Source organism: Eptesicus fuscus, chromosome 1 (genome assembly GCF_027574615.1).
Source record: "Eptesicus fuscus isolate TK198812 chromosome 1, DD_ASM_mEF_20220401, whole genome shotgun sequence".
NCBI classification, from domain to species: Eukaryota; Metazoa; Chordata; class Mammalia; order Chiroptera; family Vespertilionidae; genus Eptesicus; species Eptesicus fuscus.
The window spans coordinates 71,133,737-71,144,223 of NC_072473.1; positions in this window are offsets into that span (position 1 = coordinate 71,133,737).

Genomic DNA, 10,487 nt, shown 5'->3' on the forward strand with positions numbered 1-10,487 from the left:
TTAGATTCCACATATGAGTGAGATCATGTGATACTTATCTTTCCCTGACTGGCTTATTTCGCTGAGGATAATATTCTCCACGTCCATCCATGCTGTTGCAAATGGTAAGAGTTCTTTCTTTTTTACTTCCACATAGTATTCCATTGTGTAAATGTACCATAATTCTTTTTATCCACTCATCTGCTGATGGGCAATTAGGTTGTTTCCAAGTTTTAGCTATTGTAAATGTGCTGCTATCAACATAGGGGTGAATATATGCTTTCTGATTGGTGTTTCAGGTTTCTTGGGATATATTCCTAGAAATGGGATGACTGGGTCAAATAGGAGTTCCATTTTTAATTTTTTGAGGAAACTCCATACTGTTTTCCACAGTGGCTACACCAGTCTGAATTCCCACCACCAGTGTACTAGGGTTCCCTTTTTTCCACAACCTCTTCAACACTTGTCATTGGTTGATTTGTTGATGATAACCATTCTGACAGGTGTGAGGTGATATCTCATTGTTATTTTGATTTGTATCTCTCAGATGTTTAGTGACTTAGAGCATTTTTTCATATGTCTCTTGGCTTTCTCTATGTCCACTTGGGAGAAATGTCTATTTAGGATATATTTTGGAGATGAACCCCTTAGCAGATGTATCATTGGCAAATATGTTCTCCCATGTAGTGGGCTGTCTTGTTATGTTGATGATGGTTTCTTTGGCAGTGCAGAAGCTTTTTATTTTCATGTAGTCCCATTTGTTTATTTTCTCCTTACTTTCCATTGTTTTAGGAGATGTATAGGTAAACATATTGCTACAAGAGATGTTTGAGATTTTGGTGCCTATGGTTTCTTCTAGGACTTTTATGTTTTCCCATCTTATATTTAAGTCTTTTATCCATTTTGAGTTTATTTTTGTGTATGGTGTAAGTTGGTGGTCTAGTTTCATTTTTTTTGCATGTATCTGTCCAATTACCCCAACATCATTTATTAAAGAGACTGTCTCTGCTCCAATGTATGTTCTTGCCTTCTTTGTCAAATTTAAATGAGCACAGTGGCTTGGATCAATTTCTAGGTTTTTTGTTCTGTTCCATTGATCTCTATAGAAAACCCTAGAGATGCCATAAAAAACTACTAGATTTAATAAATGAATTTGGAAATGTAGCAGGATACAAAATTAACACCCAAAAATCTATAGCATTTTTATACACCAATAGTGAACTCTCAGAAAGAGAAACTAAAAAAAAAAAACCCACAAAAACAAACAAACAAAAATCTCATTTACCATTGCAACAAAAAATTAATATACTTAGGAATAAACATAACCAATGAGGTAAAAGACCTGTACTCTGAAAACTACAGGACGTTGAAAAAAGAGAGAAGAAGATATAAACAAATGGAAGAATTTGCCATGTTCATGGATTGGTAGAATCAACATCATTAAAATGTCCATACTACATAAAGCAATCTATTGATTTAATGCAATCCCTATTAAAATACCAATGGCATATTTCACAGATTTAGAACAAACACTCCAAAAATTTATATGGAACCTAAAAAGACCCTGAATAGCTGCAGCAATCTTGAGAAAGAGGAACAAAGTTGGAGGAATCACAATACCAAATATCAAGTTATACTATGAAGCCATTGGACTCAAAACTGCCTGGTACTGGCAAAAGAACAGACTGAGGCTTTTTCTTAAGACAGTTTGGTGCTGACCAGAACCTGATGTCCTAAGTGCTTAATGATTAAGAGAGTAGACATGCAGTGTGTCATGGTGCTATTAGACTGGAAAAACCTAGGTTGAATTACAGAAAAAGTCGTATTAAAGAAATGAAGTTCCTGTGCTGTTACAATGATTTTTTTAGATCTATCTTTGAATGTCTTCTCTCCTTGCTTTGCAGTTTACCTCTGCTGGGCCATGCAACTTTTACCAGTTCCAGATTAATTTTACGATACTTTATGTACTTTGGGTTCACTAACATGTAAGAACTGTGAATTCAACCTCAGGCCTATGGGTGGAACTGACTTGGGATCTGATTGCTTCATTCACCTCACATAAAGAACACATTTTCTTGTCATATATCTTTGCTGTGAGAAAAGGTTTTCTAGTCATTGTTTTGTGTACTGGCAGTGTTTCTGTGGGGGTCGGAATTTAGACAGGAGCTCAGTACCAGCTTCCCATCTTCCACTGCCTAGAGGCATTGCCTCCAGTTGAGACAGGCTATTAAGCCAGGACAAGTGGTTTAGGGAAACTGAGACAGTTAGTTAAATGGCCAAGCAGTTTACAGCCATCTAGTATATCACAAAATCCTATCTTCCCTACCCAAGGAGTGAATAGTTTTTATTTCTCCTCCTCAACCAGAGGGTAAATTACTTAAATCACCCTACTCCAGGAGATAGTAGAAATACAGTTAGTACCATTTGCCAACCACACCCAAGGGCAGATGAAGTTAAGGGAATAAATCTCATTTTGGCACATCAGCATAAAGCTGATGAATATTCTATTAAGATTCTCTCTTAAGACCTCCCGTAAACTCTCAGCCTTTAAAAACCCTCAAAACTAAGGGTGTGCCCTCTCCCTCCCAGGAGCATGCCTGCACCTTTCCCTTCCCCTTCTTCATCCCCCACAGGCTTGCCTCTCCTAAGCTCTAAGAGATTCCCAGGAGACTTGCAACCAGGGGAGCAATGGGCAGTGGCATCTCATTCTGAGCTAACTCCCTGAATCTGTCTCTAAGACTCCCTTTTCTCTGTCTTCTCAGTGAGCCCAAAGCAGCCCTGCCCAGGCTCACTTCTTTCTCATAAAGTTTCTAGAGAGCCAAAGCAGCCACACCTAGACTCTCTCCTGTTGCTTCTTCGGTCCTAAACCCTTCCTTGTTTCACTTTCCCAGCTGTAGTAAATGTACTCTCAAAATCACCTGTGCTCATGTTGTGAAATATTTCCTGCAGGAAGTTAAGAGCCCACATACTACTGCTAGCCCAAGGCAGAATGGCGGGTCCCCGTTCTGATAACACTGTCACCACTTGGGATCAAAAGCTTGGTTCCTAATCCTTAAAGCCAATATCCATCTGTTTGTCTTTATCTCCTGCTCAAGGAAGGTTGTTTATTCCTTATTTGTTTGTTGGGGATTTCCATTTTATGATTATGAGTTTGAATATTTACTATTTAAAAGGGGGGGGTTACATTCTATCATTTCTGTGAATTTCAATTGGTAAGGGGGAAACTTTCCAAGTTAGTTCACTCTGTTGTTGACTGAAAGTTCCTCAGATAGATTTATTAGATTATGTAGGTGACTTGTGCCATACCTTTCACGAGACATCTGGGGGGCGGGGTAGGGGGATGCATCCTCTGCTTTATATTACTTCAAGCCAGATACTATAGGGTGTTACCAAGCTTTCTGTATCACATCATAGCAATGGCAGGGAAGCAGCAGAGAAAGTTAATTATTCAAGGATGACACAGAAGCAAATAGAGAGCTGCCATTTCTGAAGGGGCTGCAAGGAAGGAATGAGAGCAGTGAATTATGTAGAACAATATTGCTAGAATAACATGGACTCCTTCCTTCCAACAACTGTAAGGCATTCTGTAAGCACCCTTGAAATTAGACACAATCATGGAAAAAACAGTAGATCTTAAATTGATACTGTTTCAGTCAGACCTGTGGAATGAAAAGACAAAATGGAAATTATGAGTATTGCTATAGAAAATAAAAGTTGAATGTCTCACACACTTGAGTTTGTAGACTGAGGTTATTCTAATCTATATATATAAAAGCCTAAGCGACAGAACGACTGGTCGATGGGTTGCTATGATGCACACTGACCACCAGGGGGTAGATACTCAACACAGGAGCTGACCCCTGGTGGTCTGTGGGCTCCCACAGTCAACCTCCTGAAGTCCCCCCCCCCCCAGCCATCTGGCCGCCCCCTCCCTTCCCCCCGCCCCCATCAGCCCTGATCACCGGCCAGGCTGAGGGACCCCACCCATGCATGAATTCGTGCACCAGGCCTCTAGTTACCTATAAATACACACACATACATGCTTGTATATGGATAGTAAAACAATTGGAAGTACATACCACACTGTATTAGCCATGATATTCTGTAGCAGAGAGAGTAAAAGACATTTGTTCTGTTTTCTTTGCCTAGTTAACTATACTTTTACTTATTTCAGCTCATATTTTGCTTAGGGAATTTTTTCCCGTCCCCTATCTACCACTTCAGAGTATGTCTTGTTCTTCTACTATATACTCTTATATTGGAAATAGAAGCCCGTTGCACGAAGTTTCGTGCAATAGACTTTCACCTGGCTGCCGGCACCAGTTTTCCGCCAGCAGTTTCCTCTGGCCACCCGCCAATCAGAGCGCCTCCCGCCAGTGCGATCAGCTACCCCGAGAGGAACTCCGATCGGGAGGCGCTCCGATCGGCGGGTGGCCAGAGGAAAAGTGCTGCTGGCGGAAAACTGGTGCCAGCAGCCACGCAATCGGCCACCCCGAGTTCCGCCACCAGAGTCTTCCGCCAGCCCCATGGGTCCTTCCGCAGCGTAGGCCCTTTAGGCCCGAGGGAGGAGCGGGGGTCGGGGACTCGCCAGTCCCCGACCCCCGCTCCTACCGCCAGCCAATCGGCCACCCTGAGTCCCGCCCCCCATGCCTCCAGCCGGCCCAATCATGGGCGTAGCGGAGTGATGCAATTTGCATATTACCTTTTTTTAAAAAAATATATTTTATTGATTTTTCACAGAGAGGAAGGGAGAGGGATAGAGAGCTAGAAACATCAATGAGAGAGAAACATCAACCAGCTGCCTCCTGCACACCCCTTACCGGGGATGTGCCCGCAACCAATGTACATGCCCTTGACCGGAATCGAACCTGGGAGCTTTCAGTCTGCAGACCGACGCTCTATCCACTGAGCCAAACCGGTTTCGGCACATATTACCTTTTTATTATGTACGATTATACATACACTTGTGTGGTTATTTGATTAATATGTCTCTTACTAGTCTGTGAGCTTCATGAATGCAAAACCCTAGTTTGTTTTCTCATCATTATATTCTCAATACCTTGCATAAGCACTCAATAAATACTTATTAAATGAATACATTTCTGAATACTTTACAGGTGAGCAGTTAGGAGCCAGCAGTCCCGGATTGCGAGAGGGATGTCCAACTGCCGGTTTAGGCCCGTTCCCTGTAAACTGGCAGTAGGACATCCTTCGAGGGGTCCCAGATTGGAGAGGGTGCAGGCCGGGCTGAGGGACGCGCCCCCCCCCCCCCCCCGTGCACGAATTTCGTGCACTGGGCCACTAGTATGTATATATATATATTGATCAATTTCAGAGAGGAAGGCAGAGGGGGAGAGAGGCAGAAACATCAATGATGAGAGAGAATCACTGCTCAGCTGCCTCCTGCATGCCCCCCCCACACACACACTGGGGATTGAGCTCGCAATCCCAGCATGTACCCTGACCTGGAATCAAACCATGACCTTCTGGTTCATAGGTCGATGCTCAACCACACCAGCTGGGCAATCCTTATTTTTTAAGCTTGCAATAGTATTGGAAAATATGAGGAAGTAAGTACAAATCTCATGTTTACTCCCTGCTTCTATTACTGACCTCCTTCCCACTTTCTTACTCCAATCCCTGCCTGATTCCTCCCTCCTGTGGGATTAAAGGTGGAGGGGACCAGCCATGAGAAAGGTATTAATGAAGCTGAAAACATTTGAAAACTGTTGCACATAGTCAGGGGAAGCAGATACTAAAACCAACACCCTAGATTGCTAGTTTTTTTTTAATAACACTATAATTTCTTCCACAAAGCTCTTGCCCACTGTGGCAGAAACTGTTAGTGCTCTCCAGTATCCATACTGTCTGTTTTGTCCTGGGCACCCAGCTAGATGAGAGTTGTCAGTTCCCTTTATAATAAATGTGGCCATAAGACTGAGTTCTGGACAATAAATTGTGGCAGAAGTGATGTATATCACTCCAGATTTCCCCTCATAAAACGTCTTCATGCTTGATCTGTGCTTTGTCTTTTCTTATGCACCAGCCAAATGGAGAGAACCCTGAGTACCTAGAGGAGAGAGGAGTGCAAGATAAAATGAACCTGGATCCTGAATGGTCATATGAAGCAGAACCTCCCTCCTGACCTGGGACATTAACTTGAGACTCTTTTGTGAGTGAGAAATAATTTTTGTAAAATCATACTATTTTTTTCTAATATATGGTGACAGAAGATGGTTTGACTTTGGGTGGTGGGCACACAGTCCAATATACAGATCTTATAACATAGAAATCCACACCTGAAACCTATATTATCCTAGTAACGAATGTCACCCCAATAAATTCAATAAAATATAAATAAAATCATATTATTTTTGAGTCTTTTCTAATAACAGTTTTAGCCAGTTAGGCAATGATTATTATACTAACCATATTCCTTCATTCATATCATAACATCTACATTGGTCTAATAAAATCATTTTCCTCTTTTCTTTATTCATTTATTTGCTACTTTATTTCCTTTTAAAAAATTATCTTTATTGTTGAAGGTATTATAGAAATCCCTTCCCCCTCCCCAATAACCTCATCCACCCTGCTCCCAACCCCCTCCCCAGGCCTTCACCACACAATTATCTGTGTTCATGGGTTGTGCATATATGCATATAAGTTATTTGGTTGATCTCTTCCCACCCTCTTCCCTCTGAGATTCATCAGTCTGTTCCATGCTTCTATGTCTCTGGATCCATTTTGTTCATTAGTTTTTTTTGTTCATTGGATTCCACATATGAATGAGATCATATGATACTTGTCTTTCTCTGACTGGCTAATTTCAATTAGCATAATACTCTCCAGGTCACTCCATGCTGTCTCAAAGGGTAAGACATCCTTCTTTTTTATAGCTGCATAGTATTCCATGGTGTGAATGTACCACAGCTTTTTTTTTATCCACTCATCTACTGATGGACACTTAGCCTGTTTCCAAATCTTAGCTATTGTAAATTGCGCTGCTATGAGCATAGGGGTGCATATATTCTTTCTGATTGGTGTTTTGGGATACTTAGGATATATTCCTAGAAGTGGGATCACTGGGTCAAACGTCAGTTCCATTTTTAATTTTTTGAGGAAACTCTATACTGTTTTCCATTACTTTATTTTCTTTCATCTCTATTCCTCAATTTTATCCTCCCCACTGGCAACTGTTCTAATATATTTGATATGTATATTTTTGTTTGTCTGAGTTCTTTTAAGCTTTATATTATTTTTATGCATGACTTAAGTATGGTGTGTGGTTTTCACTCTGTTTATTTCCCATTTAGTAGTATTTTTTTAAAACGTTACATGTTACTCCTACATCTAGTCTTTAGTTTCTAGATGTTGTATGATATATACTGACTCTAATTTACTCATTAATTTTCCTAGAAACAGAATCTAGACTGCTTCCAACTCCCTACTACATCAAACACCGTGATGAAAATCTTCATGCATGTCCCCTTATGGACTTGTGTGAGAAGTTTTCTGGAATGTATACAAAATAAGTGGGATTGTTGGGCCATAGGGCACATGTACAATTAATTTGATTAAGTACTGTTAGGTTGCTTTTTGGAATAGCAGCTTCAGAATAAAATGTAATCAGCTGTGTATGTTGGAATTTCTACATCTTGCACTCTCGTTGACAATTGACATGTCCCAGCTTTCTAATTGCCAGCCAAATAAGTGTAAATGTATTTATAATTGCGTTTTAATTAGCAATTATCTGATTAATAATGAATTTGAACATATCTTCATATATTTCTAAGCATTTTAGTTTTCTTTCTGAGTATACTTTTCATATATTTTGTCAATTTATGATGGTGTATTCCTATCCTTTGGATTTGCAAGAGTACTTTGCATATGTTAGACATTAATCCTTTGCTAGTTTAAGATACTATAAATATCATTTTTCTGTCATCTATTAAATTGCTTATAGTGTCCTTTATTTAATAGAAATTCTTATTTTTATGTAATGAAATCTACTAATCTTTTTTTTGCCTTAGGCATGTACTTCTTTTTTAAAAAATATATGTTTTTATTAATTCCAGAGAAGAAGTGAGAGGGAGAGAGAGATAGAAACATCAATGATGAGAGATAATCATTTATTGGTTGCCTCCTGCACGCCCCTTACTGGGGATTGAGCCCGCAACCCAGGCATGTGTCCTTGACCGGAATCGAACTCGGGACCCTTCAATCTGCAGGCCAACGCTCTATCCACTGAGCCAAACCAGCTAGGGCTAGGCATGTACTTCTGAGGTTTAGTTAAGGAATGGTTATTCAATTCTAAGTCACAAAGATATTCTCCTATATTATCTTTTTAAAAAATATGTTTGATTTTAGAGAGAGATGGAAAGAGAGAGAGAGATATAGAAACATTGATGAAAGAGAAACATCAATTGGCTGCCTCCTGCATGCCCTCTACTTGGGATTGAACCCACAACCCAGGCATGTGTCCTGACCCAGAATCGAACCAACCACCTTTTGGTGAATGGGACTATGCTCAACTAACTGAGTCACACCGGCCAGGGCTCCTATATTATGTTTTATTAACTTCATAATTTTAGTTTTCATATTTAGTTTTTTTTTTTTGTCCTCTTGAGCTCAGATTTGTATTTGGTGCTAGGCAGGGGTCCAGTTTTATTTTTCTTCAAATGGTGAGCCCTCCTTCTCAATACCATATACTAAGTAGGTCATTCTTTCTCCATTGGTTTGTGGTGCCAATTTTATAGTATATTAAGTTTCTACATTAAGCAAAGTTTGTATCTAAGACTTTCCATTTATTGTTTTATTCCATATTACTTTTGTTAGCATGATATGGCAGGTGCAGCTAGTACTCACCAAGTGATCTTTGTACTTCTCTACTTCCCTAGTCTCCCTTTCATTTAGATTGGGGCCATGTGACTAGATCTGGAGAAGGTACTATAAGGAAAAGTAATGTGGATGACTTCTAAGACAAGGCATCTTGAAGACCACATATTGAGATGGAGGAGCCACAAGATAGAAGAAGCTTGAATTACTGAGTAACTGCATAGAAGACTGCCCAACAAGTCAGATTCTGCACTCTGTTCTATGCTTCCATGTCTCTGGATTTACTCCATTCATCAGTTTATTTTGTTACTTTGATTTCACATATGAGTGCTATCATGAGATACTTGTCTTTCTCTGACTGAATTATTTCACTTAGCATGCTACTCTCCAGGTCCCTCCATGCTGTCTCAAAGGGTAAGAGATCCTTATTTTTTACTGCTGCATAGTATTCCATGGTATAAACATACCACAGCTTTTTTATCCACTCATCTACTGATGGGCACTTGGGCTGTTTTCAGATCTTAGCTATTGTAAATTGTACTGCTATGAACTTAGGGGTACATACATTCTTTCTGATTGGTGTTTTGGGTTTCTTAGGATATATTCCTAGAAGTGGGATCACTAGGTCAAATGGCAGTTCCATATTTAATTTTCTGAGGAAACTCCATACTGTTTCTCCAACTGCATCAGTCTGCATTCCCACCAGCAGTGTACTAGGGCTCCTTTTCTCCACATCCTCACCAGCACTTGTCATTTGTTGATTTGTTGATGGTAGCCATGTGACAGGTGTGAGGTGATAGCTCGTTGTTTTAATTTGCATCTCTCTGATGATCAGGGACTTAGAGCATTTTTTTTTCATATTCCTCTTGACCATCTGTATGTCCACTTTGGAGAAATGTCTACTTAGGTCTTTTGCCCATTTTTGAAAAATCCTCACCTGAGGATATTTTTCCACTCATTTTTAGAGAGAGTGGAAGAGAGAGGAAAAGACAGAGAGAAATATCAATGTGAGAGAAATATCAATGTGAGAGAAACACATCGGTTGGTTGCCTCCTGCATGCACCCCAACCAGGCCCAGACTGGGGAGGAGCCTGCAACCGAGGTGCATGCCCTTGACTGGAATCAAACCCAGGACCCTTCAGTCCACAGGTCAACACTCTATCCACCGAGCCAAACCTGCTAGGGCCCTTTTCCCATTTTTTAATTGAATTGTTTGTCTTCCTTTTGTTAAGTTGTATGAGTTCCTTATATATTTTGGATATTAACACTTTATCTGATGTATCATTGCCAAATATGTTCTCCCATACAGTGGGCTCTCTTGTTGTTTTGTTGATGGTTTCTTTTGCTGTGCAGAAGCTTTTAATTTTGATGTAGTCCCATTTGTTTATTTTCTCCTTACTTTCCTTTGACCTAGGACCATGGTTGGCAAACTGCGGCTCGCGAGCCACATGCGGCTCTTTGGCCCCTTGAGTGTGGCTCTTCCACAAAATACCATGGCTTGGGCGAGTCTATTTTGAAGAAGTGGCGTTAGAAGAAGTTTAAGTTTAAAAAATTTGGCTCTCAAAAGAAATGTCAATCGTTGTACTGTTGATATTTGGCTCTGTCGACTAATGAGTTTGCCGACCACTGACCTAAGAGATGTATCTGAAACATATTGCTACGAGAGATGT